Below are 15937 nucleotides of genomic sequence, written 5' to 3'. Positions count from 1 at the left end.
GCAGTTTGTGTGTAAGTGCAAAAGCTTACAGCACCTGGTATTCCCAGGCGGTCTCCCATCCAAGTCCTGACAAGGCCCGACCATGCTTAGCTTCCGAGATCAGACGAGATCGGGTGTGTTCAGGGTGGTATGGCCGTAAGCGAGAAAGGACGTCCGAAACTGCCTTTTTGAGGCTGACAAAAATGTCCTATGTAACAATTCTAATACATGTGAGTACACGAGAGGAAGACACCCAACAATGAGTTGAAACATTAACTTGTTATTTATTCCTGCTTAAAACAGATTATTATGGATTTCAAAATCTTATTTGGATTTTGTGTGTACCCATTCATTTTATTTATATACACGTCACAGTTTACATTTTAAAATAGACAGAAACTGCTAAATTAGGCACACTTGTAATTATCCAATTTTTTTTTGCATTAAAAAAAAATCTAAATCTGTGTTTTATTACTTGTTTACTTATGTTTAATGTCAGAAAAAGTAACAATGATTTAACTTAATTTAACTTAATTAAAACAAAGATAAAACATACATCTTAAGATGTAAATCAATCACTGTACAGGTCACTTAATAATTTACAGACATACATACACATTTCATACATTTAAAGACCTTTATGTGCCATCATATTCAAAAATTTGTATTAAAAAAATAAAATGACTGTTAAATTAGAAATTATTATTAAAATTAATCTCTGGTGGACCGACCACCAACAGGAGCTATTGCAGGTGTTCGGCAGCAGTTTGGGGTGGAGGCTCTGGTCCGATCTCCGGCTGGTAACACTGGCTTTAAATACCCAGAGCATCACCTCTCTGATGGAGAAGGAGCCTGAGGTAATGGTGAGGTTGAGGAACACTTACTGGAGATTCATATATATCTTCATGAAGGTCCAGAGCCTTTGATTGGACGCATTGCCAGACTGTGTGTCAGCAGCAGAACCCTCTGTAATAATAAATGAATTATAAATCCAGAAATATACAGTTGTGTCATTTTAGGTTTGACATTTTTAAAGGGAATCACTGAAGAGGTTTTGGGAGGCGGCCCACACGTTCTACTACTATAAATGTGACTTATGACTTCCCCGTGCAGTTTTTAATCACTGCAAGCGTCTGCACATCGTCTGAACTTTGGTTATACGAATCTTATATTAGATTTATTTTATATTATGTCCAGTGGTACAAAATCAGCAACAAATATATCATCATCTCTTAAAGTGTTGGTATTACTGAGAAAATGGCTTTGATGGGGTTGTGTCAACTAAACACAAAAGGATTTTTTTTTAAAAAGGATAAATAAAAATAATTTGATCTCCTTTGCAGTAAACATACACAACTAAGACAATGTTGTGGTGTGCTGGAGTTACATGGTTCATGTGGAATTTGGATCAGACCCCGACACCCCCACCCATCCTATGTGACACGACAGAGGTGATTTCTGTAGATATGTGACCCTGCAGTTTTAGGCCGCTAAATCATTATGTCAGTAAAATTTAAAAAAAATAAACCTTCCATTTAAGTGTTATTATTTTGAATAAGTAAGAGCATTGCTTCCATTTGCAGCATGGGTTTTTTGAAAGATCAGGTTTAGATGCCTCGTCCATAATTTAACAATATTTTCAAAATATATTTAAATCATCTGCAGTCTGAAATGTTTTAACCTGCTACCTTAAGTCTAAATATAAATATAGTGGTCCTAGCACTGCACCTTGGGGAGCTCCACAAGTAACCTTTCAGAAGATTAGACTGAAATGAAGCTTCTTAAGTAACTAACATATTATATGCAGTGGTTTTAAAATAACTAAAAATAAACAAATAAATTCTCACCGTTTGGCAGCACATGCTCTTTTGGTCTGGTGCTGACACAACAAACGATGACAATTAGGATGATCAGAAGAGTAACTGATGAGGATGAAAATAAATTGTATTAGACATGTAAAGTAAAGAGTTTATGTATTTGAATCCTGTGTTCATTGCTTCAAGCTTAATTGCTCTGCATTTCAGCAATGCCACACATGTTAAAATGTAAGGATTACACAGAAGACACAACATACCTGCTCCACAACCCAGTAAAAGCCAGATTTCTGTCATTGTTTCAGGGAAAAACTTCAGGAATAAAACAAGAGAAGAAGAAAAGAATCTTAATATGATATGAGCTCAATACAATGACTACTTCAGTTCATGAAGATTTGAAAAAGGCAAATTTGAACATTTGTACAGCTGATAGTAATTAAGTAATACTTACCGGGCTTATAGCAGATTTGTTGAACAGGCAGACTGATCTCAGAGCCGATGGTGTTAGAAATATTGCAAGAGAAATGGGCGTTTACCACGTCTTTGCCTACTCTTGTCAGCGTCTTGTCTTTTTCTGCCAACTGTTTACCATCCATAAATCATTTGATCATACAAATGTTTTCATTCTGTGGGAAAAAAACCCCACAATTTGTGGATTATTTGAAGGCTCAGAGTTCAACAACAAAACAGTCCTATAAAGAACATACAATTGTCCCAGGGTTTGATTGTTTAATTATCCAATGCTTGTTTGTGGGTGTATTTTGTTTTATTCGTTTTGTTTTTCGTTTTGGGTTTTCCAGTGCAAAGTTCAGCCAAAATATATGAATGTTTTTGTTCTTTTTCATTTTGTGTGTGGTGACAATTAATGAACACAACATTAAGAACTAATAAAAATCAGTAAACACATTTATAATAGCAGAATTATGATTCTTAAACATATTTCATATTTTTAATCAGTGGGTCGAGGCTCTGAGTGTTTTGTAAACATCTCAACTTATTATCGAGCTTAACTTTAAAACACGAGAAAAAGAGAATGATTGCCAACAGCAGTCAAGTGTGGCTAAATTAACAACTCGGTTTATTTTGTTTTACACTCGGGATTATTTTCCATCTTATGTAATAAAATAATGAAGACATACAAAGTCAAACCTTGCTGTTTCAGCAGCATCTTATTGTTGTTTCTCTTCTGACCACCATGCTCATTTAAACGTAAGCTAAACATGACTTCAGTTTGTTCTTCTTAACCCGCCCCTTAATGATCTTAACCACAAGTGGTACTCAACAGTGCGAACCATTGAGGCCTCTGAATGCCTGCCAACGACCATTACCACTTCCCTGTAACTCCTGCATGAAAATGTGTTTCCTGAAAAATGCCAAAGTTTTACAGCTGCATAATCAAAACATTCAAAGTAAAACTAAGAAGAAGTGAAGTGATGCAGTTCATGACTTATAGATTCCACACATGGAGGTGAAGCAGAGGAACACTGTGTGTGGTTGACTATAAACTACATGGATTATGTTACTCAACATGTAAATGTATTTTTTATGGAATCGAATGTCTTTATGTAAAGACTGATATTTTAAAAATAAGTAGAATTACTCATGCAGTGCAGTAATAAAACACTGCATGCTACATAGCAACAGATCAAGTGTCTGTGATGTGTTAAAACATTATTCAGTCTGCAAAAACTACACCTGACAGCATACAGAGATGAAGTGTAGCGTACCTGTGGAGGCAGTGATGAAGCAGCAGAGCAGAACCACAGCGATGGTGGCAGCAGAAGCCATCTTCTTCTTCACCATTCTCATCACATTCAGCTAACAGCCGCTTTCCATTTTAGAGGCTGTTTCCTGTCAGAGCATGGCATCATCACATGTGCGTGATACAAGAGGCCTTGTCTGCTTTCATAGATAAAGAACAAAGCAAATGTGACACTTAGAACAAAGACTGTGCTTTTTAAGTTTTCTTGCCTCAGCAAATATATTTAAATATAATCTGTGATCTCCAGTTAGAGATGTTCAAGAGGTCCTGTCCTGTCCTAATTTGGGTGATAAATTTAGTTTTTTAATTATCACTCTGTAAGGAAAGTAAATGAAATGAAACTAGAGATGAAATTGAATATCCCATTATGATGTTATAAACTAAAAAAGTGTTTTAATATGTTAAATAAAGTTATGGAATTTTGTTTTTAAATTTAAGGTCATTTTGGTGTCCCATCAGTTTGCTTACCAGCATCTTATGGGGGTGGATGATGCTGTTATTTACCTGTGCTCACTCTCACCTGCATGTTGCTGGTGCCATTGTGAGGAACTTGTTTTGGGGGTGTTTCTACTGCCTTATGTACCATCTAACCACTTTTACTGCTCAGGATTGGTGTCACCACATCTACTGTCTCCTGGGTTACTAACTGTCAGTGAGAGAGGCCTCAGTTTGTACAAATGTGGGCTTCCCTGTCTGGTGTGGTTAGTTAGCTTTACTGGGGCATCACAGAGGATGGTACTGGTCTCATTCTCGTTTAGTCTGTAAACCTCAAATTTCCGGCATAACACTAGCACACGCCACCTGCAGAAGTTCTCTGATGACACTGTGGTGGTTGCAGTCACCTACTTCTGAATGTCAACGAGGCAAACAGATGGTGGTTAACTACTGGAGGAAAAAAACAAAGCCCATTAATACCACGGGTGAGGATCTGGAAACAGTGGCCAGCTACAGGTACTTATTGTTAACTTTTACTCACAAATGACAAACTTGATTCAAGGACCAACAGTGATGTTGTGTACAAGAAGTGGGCGACAGGACTGTTTCTTGGAGAAGCTCAGATCCTTTAGCATGTGCAGTAAGATGTTGGAGGTGGCAAGTGGTGCTTACTTGGTATTAGGTTGGAACCAAGTCACAATTGTGAATTGTGACTTACAATTGCCTTGCAATCAAAAGTGTTCATACAGAGATTGTACTGCACACTCAACCTCTGAGCGGCCACTTTTTCACTGCAACTACTTGGCAAATGCAAAGAAGTTCAGTGCAATCACGAAGCATCCACAGATTGTTTTCCTAGCTGCAAGGATGTTGCCATCCTGTATTTTTACGTGTTTTGTTATATACTTGTAACACGCAGACACTAAAGCGGTCCCGCCAGAATGTCATGCTAAAAAGAACGATTCTTTAAAATCCAAGGGGGAGCAAGCGAGTCAGATACCAAGGGCACAGAGATGAAGCAGGTCTGATCGGAAACAGTTTATTTCCCAGCCAGAAAGCACAAATAAAAACACGCTTAAAATCTACTAAATAAAACCCATAAAACTACCATTTTCTACATTCACTAAACCCCCCTGATATAATTATGCCACATGTTCATTATGGGTCCACCAGCAGGCCAGGAATTCCTTCTTTAGAGCAGAGTCCACTCCAGCCTTGTCTTTGGCAGACGAGGAGGAGCCTCCCATCCTCTTGCCCTTCCACTGGGCCCATCACATCCCAGCCCAGCTTGCGTTCTGCACCCGAATCTGTCATGCGATGCCACCACAGCTCCCCTTGCTTTGGTGCCAGGTAAAATAACAACTGGAGGCCAGAACAATGGTCCCAGAAGTGGCCCTGGCTTATAGCCATGGCAACCCTCTACCAACCCAGCTGCAACCAGTAAACGACAGTGGAGACTCTGCTGCCAGTCACACGCGTTGTCTCCTACTGTTCCTTGCTGTCAGGACTGGGTCGCCATGTCACGTTGGCCGTCTAGCATTCCTCCTCCAGTGCTCAGCTAGCCTGCTTTTAAAAGGTCTTTACACAGCTGATAGGCCACCTCTGGACACACCCATGCCTCAGCATGTGATCCCTATCAGCTAATTTGTCCCATGCACAGCCAGTCCACAGTGGATTAAAAGAATATTATGCAACAACACTAAAATACTCAATATAAATATCAGGATAAAACCATGCAATATAAATATCACAATAAAATCATGCAAATAAAATCAACACTATGTACCAATACACAGTATGGTCCAAAACAACAAAACATAAAAACACAATTTTCCACTGTGTGACAAACTCATTTGAATGCATTGTTGTTGTTGTTTTTTTTTTAAAAACGTAAATATACAGATGACTTCTGGTTTGCTGCGGGGATTTTCAGATCAGGTTTATCATGACAAACTATGACAGTGCTTATTCAGAGATTTCAATGCCAATCTGTGTTTCCTTTCATCATCTGAATCTGGCTCTGATTTCATCGAACCTTTAGAGTCTTTTAATCAGACGCAACAGGGGAAGCATGTTCGCCCATGAAGATGGGAACACATTTGAGTTGGTGATCTCCTGATGTGTGTGTGGATGATGTCACTCTTTCCAGATTCCAGTTATTTCTCAAAACCCCAAAATCATCTGCAATGATTTGCTCCTGTTCACTAAATTCGAGTTACATTTATGTTATGTTACATTTATCTCAGCAACAGCGAACACAACTTCACCACAGACGAGCTTGTAAGCACGTTTAACAATCATTTAACAAGCATTTTGGTTTTGATATCCCCATTCTGGAGGAATGTCAATGAGGAATTAAGAATTTTGAAGAGGAAATGCAGAAAGGCCAAGAGGAAGTGCAAAAGGGCAAATTAATTGCTTCTGCCATAACTAGGGAAGCGAGGAACATCAGTCTGTCACAGTTCATCGCTAACCAAGGCTATCCATCAATAAAAATCAGTCGTTGGTCCTTCCATAGTAAAGTGTGAAAGTGATTAATTTAATCACAAAATTCCAGAATTCCATCCCAAGTTTGAGGCTGAGTCAACAAAGCCAAATCTTAAATCAGTTCAGAGAAACCTTGGAAGATGCTATGACGCTTTCTAATTCTTCCACCTGCCTGTCAAACTGTAGCACTGCTTGGTTTTTAAAAGGTGTGTTCTGGACAGCTGGTTCTGATATTTTAATTATTATAAACTACTTTCTGTGATCTGGGATTTTCCTATTTGAAATATCAGTCTACCTTTTTGAAGAAACCCTCTCTCGATCCCCTGAGTTTATGTTCAAGATTTGATTTTTATCCAGAAATCTCAAAAAAGATTGTTGTCACTTGACGCAGCGATCTGCACCGGTACCGGTCCATGAGTAGTTTGGTACCGGGCCGCGAGAGTTGAGGCTCGAGTGTGAAATTTATGGTTTTATCAGATTTTATTGTTATGGGACACATGGGTCTTTTCCCATGTGTTATGAATAAATCTTCCTTTTACTGGTACCGGTACTGTTTTTATTTGTTGTATTTATCCGCAACACCTTAAAGGCTTGTCCGTGAAAATATTGTTGGACATAAACCAGTCCATGGTCCAAAAAAGGTTGGGTACCGCTGACTTAGCAGACTCATTTGATGAATAGAAAGCAGATCTTTGCTCTCATTGTAGGTCTGAAAACTCTCAGGTCAAGGTCTCAAAAGGTTTGCTGCTTGCTGCTGACTCTGGGTTCTTCTCTGTTTTCATTTTTCTTGACTTCAGTTCAGCCTTTGATACTGTGGACCAAAATATTTTCTTCACATGTCTGAGAAGCAGTGCTGGCATCAGTGATGTGGTGCCTCATGCCTCATGTTCCTGTGCTGCTACTTCTTGTGGAGTTCCACAGGGGTCTATTTTGGGTCCACTTTTATTTATGATCTACATGCTGCACTTTGGACAAATTCTGTGCTGATATAGCTTGGATGTTCTCTGCTACACGGACAATGCACAACCCTACATCACTAGTGATGGCTCTCATATTAGGTTTTGTCTGGCCTACTATGATAATAAGACCTAATACATTTTCTAAAACTAAAATAATTGTAGTTACACATTCTCTGCCCAGCACCGTTGATGTTTCCTTTAATCTGGGGTTTGTACCCAAAAATGTCTGCAAACCAAGGGGAAATCTAGGTTAGACACCTGTTAGCTCTCAGGTTTGTCAAGTCACAGACCACCACAGGTGCTTTAAAATTCTTCAGTCCTCTTTTATTCAGCTTTGACAGGTATGTCAACTGTGTTAATTTCGGTCTCATTCTAACTTAGAAAAGGTCATACATGCTATTATTTCTTTTATACTTAACTACTGTAATGTAGTTTACAGTGTGCAGGCTACAATTCTCAAAACACATAACAAAGGAAGCGACTACATTATACCAGTTCTTGCAGCTCTTTGATAACTACCTGTTCTGAGCCATATCAGTGAAACATGATTATCTTGTCATTTCCTTTTTTTGAGCATGTTAGGAATGTCAGGACTTTTTCCAGTTATGATCAGATGTATTTTATGTGTATTTAAGACAAATAAACATCTCTGTGTGCATACTGTGAGAATCCTTCCTGTAGTCGTTTGAGTAGAAAAGTATTACTTGGTAAAAAATGTCACTTCTCACTTGTGGTTAACAGGTACCTGTATATACTGGTTTCAGTGTGTGGGTTTCACATCACAGAGCACTGACAGTTTGTTTTTGGTTTTGTTTTTTGTACTTAAACTTGTTACTTCGTTTAACTGTGTTTACATGCAGCTGGTGTGGGAACAAAACTCTGCTTTTTGCAGAAATGTTAAGCAGGATTTGACAAAATGACTGTTGCAATCCTAAAACCATTATTTCCAGTGCCTTGTGCAATACAATTATCCCCAAATTTCAAGTATATCAGTTGGCATGGAAGGCAAAATGAAGAAGAAGTTGGTCTCCAGTGTCTAAGTTCACTCAGTTACATAACCTTTGAGTTTGTATCGAGACCTCAGGAGAAAAAGCAGTCTGTCCTATGTAGTAAACTGCATATGCACATCACATTTGGTCAGTTGATAACATCTTGAAAAGCTATTACTGAACATGCATCACAGGAAATGGGTCCAAGGTTAAATGTCATCAGTTTTTGCTTTTGATGGGTTTTTTTCCAATACTGAATCCTGCTGTTTGAAGTATTTTTTAAGTAGCATTTAGAGTTTTAGAAGTACTTTTATCTCCATAACTATTTATCAGATTAAAATGTTTTCACATAACGTGAATTCAACATGATGGGTCACCGTTTGTGAACATTTGCACAGCTCATTGTGTCAGCCAAAACCACAAGAAGCAACAGCAATATCACGTATCGCTTATCAAAAATACCATGAAAACAAAACAAAACAAAAAGAAAAGACCTTAAATTAGGTCAGCGGTTGTCAAACTTTTTCTAGCTTGAGAAAAAATATGTGCAGTTGTAAAAATCTTCCCGGGTTTGTTTACTGATCTAGTAGAAAAGGTGCCAGCTGAGCATCCTGCACTGTTTTCAGTTTCCACAGCTGTTCCACTGTGTGACTGTTAATATTAATGTAGCTTTGAAGATGACATAAAAACACTCACAGTTTGACAAATGCTCGGTTACTGCTGATGCTTTGCAACATAAGAACTTAATATCTTTCCTCATTACTGTAAAGACAACAAAGCTTTTAATAAGAATACACAAAGCTCTAAAGAGTGATGCTCTAACAGTGCCGCAGTTGTCCACAGGGTGGCGCCATTACATTACACATGCATGCAGTACAAACAGCTGCTGAAAACATGAAGAACCTATAAGGTATTATGATTTTAATACTGGATAAATTATACATTTACACAAACAGGATTTATGTGAGTAGCTGAATAAATTGGTGTAAAACCGCGTCCACTTCTCACAATGAGAAACCAGTAGGCTTAAATCATATTAATAACATTTACAAGCTTTTGTTTCATGTTGTCACTTTGTGTCAGTGTGTGGTTGTTTCAGTCTTTGGAACCACAGAGGTTTCCTTGTACGCTTTTGACCCCGTAATGCCTGCAATGATCTGCATTTTTAAAACCCAGAGACTTTAAACGATTTAATGACTCTTAAATCTATTATTCTGCAAGGCTTTTAACGGTAGAAATGTTTTGCTTATATAAAAGAAGAACAGAGGTTTAGGTAAAAACAGCTTCTGGTTATATTATTCCCAGTTTAATATGTGGTTAAAATTGATTTGTTGTCAACTTGAAACACAGCTTTTCTCTTCTTTCCACGAGTCCTGATGTGATCTTGTGATGGAGACAGACTGACTCTTTTCCTCTGAGGGGCACAGATGACCCTCTGCCGTTAAATGGGCCTTTATAAATAGATCAGTTATTTTTCCGCTGCTCCGGTCCAACACGTCTGTACATCAGATGGACACAAACCCCTTTAGACACCCCAGCATCCAATCGCAATCCACTACATTGATTGCAACAGCCAATCAGAGCATTTCGGATGAGTTCATCATCATATGAAAATACTTTAAATAACCGCAGCCAATCATTTATTTCATCTGTTCTGCGTCAAACCAGAGTGGTCATCACTTTTGGATCATGGGGGGGGGGATAAACAGACTGTCCTAAAACTAAAGAGAACATTTAAACTGCAGCACCTGGGCCCCTTTTTTAAGTGGATCCCAGAGTCCCAGAGGTGCATGACCTTCGACAAGCACAAGCGTGTGACCTAAACAGCAGAGATCCCTGTGATATTAAGTGAAATATAAATCCGTCATGCACATCACATGTGCAGTGTGAGGCTTTAGAGTGCAGGGAGTCGCCGGGGAGGTTTGAAGAGTCAGCCCACATTTCCTGCCACACAGCTAAGCCTCTGCTTCAGCGGGCTCGTACGTATCATGCATCACTTCATTAGCATGAAAGTAAAAGACAGACGCTGTGGCATCTAAATTACAGGGAAGTCTTTTCAGAGAACCCCTGTCAGAGAGCTGTTCAGTCAGGTCTGCTATACTTTTGAAGAGGCCTTTGTAGAGTCTTTTTATAGACTCCATGTGAAGACACGATATTGTACCAGTGGAAACAACACCCACAGAGCGCTAATGACGCCCAGTGATAAGGACATTTAGTTATGCTTGTGGGAAGTATGGCACGTACTACCTGTAATCACTGGTAATAATAGATTTTTTTTCAAAACTGGATCAGAGACTTCTTTTGTTGAACTATTGGGTCAATTAACTACATGTCAAGATGCATCTTTTTCCCTCAGCTTGCTGCTTGTTGGGTTTCAGACTCACACAGGTGGGTGTGGGGATAGCTTATTGCTAGCTTATTGCTATTCTTTCACCTAAAAAGAATAGCAATAGCTAAGCACCTAAAAACACAGAAGACATCTGACATACTGAGTGTTTCCTCTTCACTCTCTGTGTGTTTATTAAATCGCTCTGCATTGAATCATTAATTATTAATAATCTCTCTCTGTCTGCGACAGCGTGTCTATTGTCCTGTCTACTTCCCCTAACCACCAATGCATTGAGGCAGATGGCCGCCCCTCTTGAAGCCTGGTTCTGCTGGAGGTTTCTTCCTGTTAAAATTGAGTCTCACCCTCCACTGTCGCCAAGTGCTTGCTCATCTAACTGTTGGAGTTTTTTCTGTATTATTCTACGGTATATATCTTACAATATAAAGCACCTCGATTTGACTTTTTTTTTTTCTTATTTATTGCTATATAAATAAAACTAAATTAAACTGAATCACGTCATTGTAATATCAAGGATGTTTGCAGGTCTTACCTAAAACCAGTGCTTAAGAAACTTATACCATGTCTGCAAAATCTTTGATTGTTCCCTAAAAAAGGAAGAGAAGAGAGGAGGACGAGGAGGCAGACTGATAGAGGAGATTTTAGTGCTAAGTAACATTAGCAACAGTAACAACAACAACATCAGTGGTGACATCAGCGCTTTCACTAGTTTCTGTGACTCAGTGCACTCCTGCCGAAATGAGGGTCCCATTCTGAAAAGTAGCTGTCGCTTCCTTTCTGTGTTTTCTGGAAATATAAACTACAAGCCTTGTTTTTGGCCCCGAATCCCATTTGTCTGCAACAAAGATAAACACTGTTTAATGTATGAGCACACAAGAAAAGTGAAGCCACGAAGAAGGTCTGTATTCTGGTGGTACATGATTGTTTAGTCATCATCTTTCCTATTTTTCCCTTGTAATCTAAGCAGCTCCTCCACCATTTAGCTCTCAACTTCCCTCGCGAGGCGCTCGAAGAGAAGCAAAAAGTGGGATAATTTTAGGTTTTATTGGCATTGCTGAGAGGAGGTTATGAGACAAATCTTAAAACAGCCGTGTGTTTGTGGAGGGATAAACAGAGCAGGGGCGAATGTGTGGAGTAAGAAAGGAACAGTCACTAAAGTGTCCCAGCTGCTTTTAATCTTAAAATATGAAGATGAATTCACTTCTGTGTTTCAGACACAGACGAGCGCTTTGTATAAAATCCAAACTGCAGTCCTGATATCAGAGTGGATACAGTAGGCCAATCTGGGTTTCCATTTTCAGATGCCTGACAAGTGCGCACAAAACTCCAGTGTACTGGATTTGCGTTATTTTTAGAGGAACGAGTGTCCCAGGACATTCTGAATTTAAGCGATTGTCCGCGGGTATCTCCAGGGAATGCCGTCCTTTGGACTCACTGGATTTGAGTGATTATTTTGGATACGTGACAGAGGGGACAGCGCCGATCAGGTGGTGCGGATTTGTGGGGTATTTATATCGGGAGACCTGGCAGCATTTATTTTATGAGGTTTATTGAAAAGTATGATGCCCGACCATGAGTGCGCCAGATTAGTGCTACAACAGTAGCCTGCTGTGGTTACTTTTGGCCTTTTTGGTCCATCAACGGTTAGAAGTCATTTGAGTCACTTTAGGTGGGCCGGATTTGTATGGCTGCAGGATGCCAGCTATTGTCACTGATGGATTTGTGGTGTGTCATTCTTAGCAGGTTGAGTGTGTCTGATTTATTTTAGTTGGCTAGATGAGGTGGCTTTGTTGATTATATAAGGCAATGTGACAGATAGATACTTCAGACTGAGTGTATTTTTTATATTGGGTCATAGGGATGGATGATGGCTAGTCTAGTTTTAAACGACTGATTTAAGTAGATCGGGAGCTTTTGATTCACAGTAATTTAACACTGACACCACTGGTATCTGAGTTTAGTAGCTCTTCAGTGGGACTTTTGATCCCTGAGGAGGAAACTCTTTATCTAAGCGGTGCAGTATCCCTGGGATGTGAAGGATTCAGTGTTTTGCTTGAGGATGCCTCAGCAGGCTGAGAGAGTTATGAGATTAAGCCTGCAGACATTCATGGATGTCTGCAGGATGTACACTATGGTGTCTCCAGCCAAATGTTCTGAGTCACACTCTGGAAAAGGTCAAAAGAACCAAATCAAAAATCACTGAAATCTAACATCAATCTCACATCAGTGCTTTTGGCTACAAAAACATGGCGTCTGCAGGATTTACCCTGTGGGGTCTTTGACGCCTTGTGCACTCATGGTTCAGGGTAGGGTTGAACACATGTTTAACTGTGGGACATGTGCTACACTAATACACCCGCTGGCATAAGCCTATAAGGCCATGAGTAAAATTACTCTTTAAGAAAGCTAAGAGATTAAACTTTGCCAGCCAAGAACTCAGAGTGAAACTTAGAGTTTAAATATATAAATATATGGTTAAAAAATACAAAACATCATTAATGGTCACCAGAGAACTTCAATCTATACACCTAAAAACCACCAACCATGCGGGAAATTTGGGTGTAGTGATGGATGCAGACCTAAACTTAGAAAAACACATTAAGACAATAACAAAGTCAGCTTACTATCACCTCAAGAATATTTCAAGGATAAAAGATCTGATGTCTCAACAGGACCTGGAAAAACTAGTCCATTCATCATTCATTTTTAGTAGGCTTGATTACTGTAACGGCATCTTTACAGGTCTACCTAAAAAATCAGTCAGACAACTACAGCTCATTCAGAACTCTGCTGCTTGAGTCCTCACTAAGACCAAAAAAGTGGACCACATCAGTCCAGCTCTGAGGTCTTTACACTGGCTGCCTGTCCGTCAGAGGATAGACTTTAAAGTTCTGATGCTGGCCTATAAAGCTCTGAATGGTTTAGGACCAAAATACATCAATGACCTCCTGACCCAGTATGAACCATCCAGATCCCTCAGGTCATCTGGATCCGGTCTTTTATCAGTTCCCAGAGTCAGAACCAGACACGGAGAAGCTGCATTCAGCTTTTATGCTCCTTATATCTGGAACAAACTCCCAGAAAGCCTCAGATCAGCTGAAACACTCAGTTTATTTAAATCCAGGTTGAAGACTCACCTGTTCTCAGCTGCATTTGAATAAAGCACCAAATCCACACTTTAAGCTTAAATTTCAAAACTTACATTTTAACTACTGATTTTATCTACTGTTCTGATTTTATCTACTGTTTTTTAATCAATTTTAAATCATGCTTTTTATTTGTTTTTGTTCTTTAATGTCTCTGTAAAACACTTTGAATCACCTTGTTGTTGAGTTGTGCTATATAAATGAACTTGCCTTGCCTAATGGGGGAAAAAATAACCCAACTTCTAAGGTTTTACATATCAAGAGACAAAACATTAGTTAGTTCTTACCAGGTCTTTAACTTTCAGCAGACTCTTCTTTACATTGTTGCCTCATTTCATTGAGCTCTCTTAACATCACACACAGCATTTCAACTGGGTTGAGGTCTGGACTTTACCTTCATTCTTTTCTTTTCTTTCATTGTAGATTTGCTGCTGTGCTTGGTATCACTGTCCTCTTGCATGACTCAGTTTTGACAAAGCTTTGTTTGTTGGGCAGATGATCTCAGTTTGACTCTGGAATATTTGGTTGGTATGAGGTGTTTGTGCTCATATGCTATGTTTGACATTTGCCAGATGTGGCACAATGCATTATGGGAAATTCACTAACGCTCACCCTCCTAGTTCCTATGGAACCAGTAGGGGTGTTGTTGTTCATCTCAGGTTGTATTTATCTCATTTCAAGGAAAGGACCAGATAATGTTTTATTATGTCCTGATATGTAAAACTTTAGAACTGATATAGGGTGTACTGCTGTAACATCAGTATCAAATTCCACACAGAACTTCCACAGATATTCGGTCTGAACATGAGTTTTTTCCAACAGATATTAATTATTAAGATGGAATAATAATAATAATAATAATAATAATAATAATAATAATAACAAAGAGAGGAATAGGGATCAACAAAAACATACTAAATACTCAGAAAATATATTAGCATTGACAGTGAACAAATTGCAATTCCTAACAACAGCATTAGCTCAGAATTTCACAATCAATGCATCACAGGAACTTTCCTGTATGTGTCATTTGTTGATCATTCAGGCTGACATGTTTCCCTACAGGCTCAAACAGGCTTTCCCTTCCTTCATGTCAGGACCGATCATGTCACACATTCAGCAACTGTGTTGCCTTGCACCTTCTACAACCACTAAAATGTAAAGAAACTACTGGATCAAGTGTATTTAAATGACGCAGTTTTTTTGCTGTTCAGCTGACAGCTCATATATATAACATGTGACATCAGCACCTACACACAGTCACACTCACCCAAACATGCATCTCCCACTGCCATTTAAATATCAAAATCACTGCATGTCTTAATTGCAGACATTAAAGATCCAAACAAGTCATTAAAATTAGATGAGACCAAGGTGTGTGTGGTCTGTGCATTTGGAGCAGTCTTGTAATCACATTAGGCTGAGTGCGTTAGCGTGAATACTGATGAAGAAATCGCTGTGTGAGAAATGCCAGGACATGCTTTGCAACCCTGCTCAGTAAAGGATTGATGATTAATTTTAACTTGGCTAAAACCTGAGCTTGGCAGTCCTTTCAAGATCTTTGAGGTGTACTTCATCCGCTATTGAAAGCAAGGCATTTCACATATTTAGCCCCACTGGTGACGAAGGATTCGAGTATATATTGTCTGCAAATGCTCAAGAAAACTTTCCCAACACCACCCAAGGATCTCTTTAACCCACCTGAGTTTCTAAATGTGATTTTTCGAAATCTAATCTTGGCTTCAGAAACATGTTAATGTCGTTAGAGTGAGTCAGAGAAGAGAGCTGTTGCTGTGTGTCAGTTGTTAGCATTGTTCCTCAGAAGCCCATATCAGATAAAGCCTGCTCTTAGACAGGGCCTCTGAGGAAAAGCTAGTTGTGGGCTTCTCCGCATAGCTGGCTATATCTGGAGAACAGAGAGCAGGAAGAAAGAAAGAGCGAGAGAATGTGTGTGAAGCCGCCAACAGCTGCATTAAGTCTTCCAGTGTAAACACAGCTGATGGGGTAAACCATCCCTCT

General features: G+C 39.2%; 1 non-coding gene across 1 annotated transcript; it reads right to left on the bottom strand.

Annotated features, from left to right (window-relative positions):
* Nucleotides 1–22: 22 nt before the first annotated feature.
* LOC147302522 (5S ribosomal RNA) lies at nt 23–141 on the bottom strand. Its single transcript, XR_015127449.1, has one exon. It is a non-coding gene; the product is annotated as a 5S ribosomal RNA (ribosomal RNA).
* Between the last annotated feature and the right edge of the window lie 15796 nt (nt 142–15937).

Source organism: Aulonocara sp. 'chitande type north' Nkhata Bay, linkage group LG23 (assembly GCF_057382095.1).
Source record: "Aulonocara sp. 'chitande type north' Nkhata Bay isolate Kocher_YH1m ecotype deep benthic linkage group LG23, A_spYH_male_GT1.1, whole genome shotgun sequence".
In the NCBI taxonomy this organism is placed as follows: Eukaryota; Metazoa; Chordata; class Actinopteri; order Cichliformes; family Cichlidae; genus Aulonocara; species Aulonocara sp. 'chitande type north' Nkhata Bay.
The sequence above is the reverse complement of the archived record's forward strand: the minus strand, read 5'-3'. Positions and strand labels throughout refer to the sequence as shown.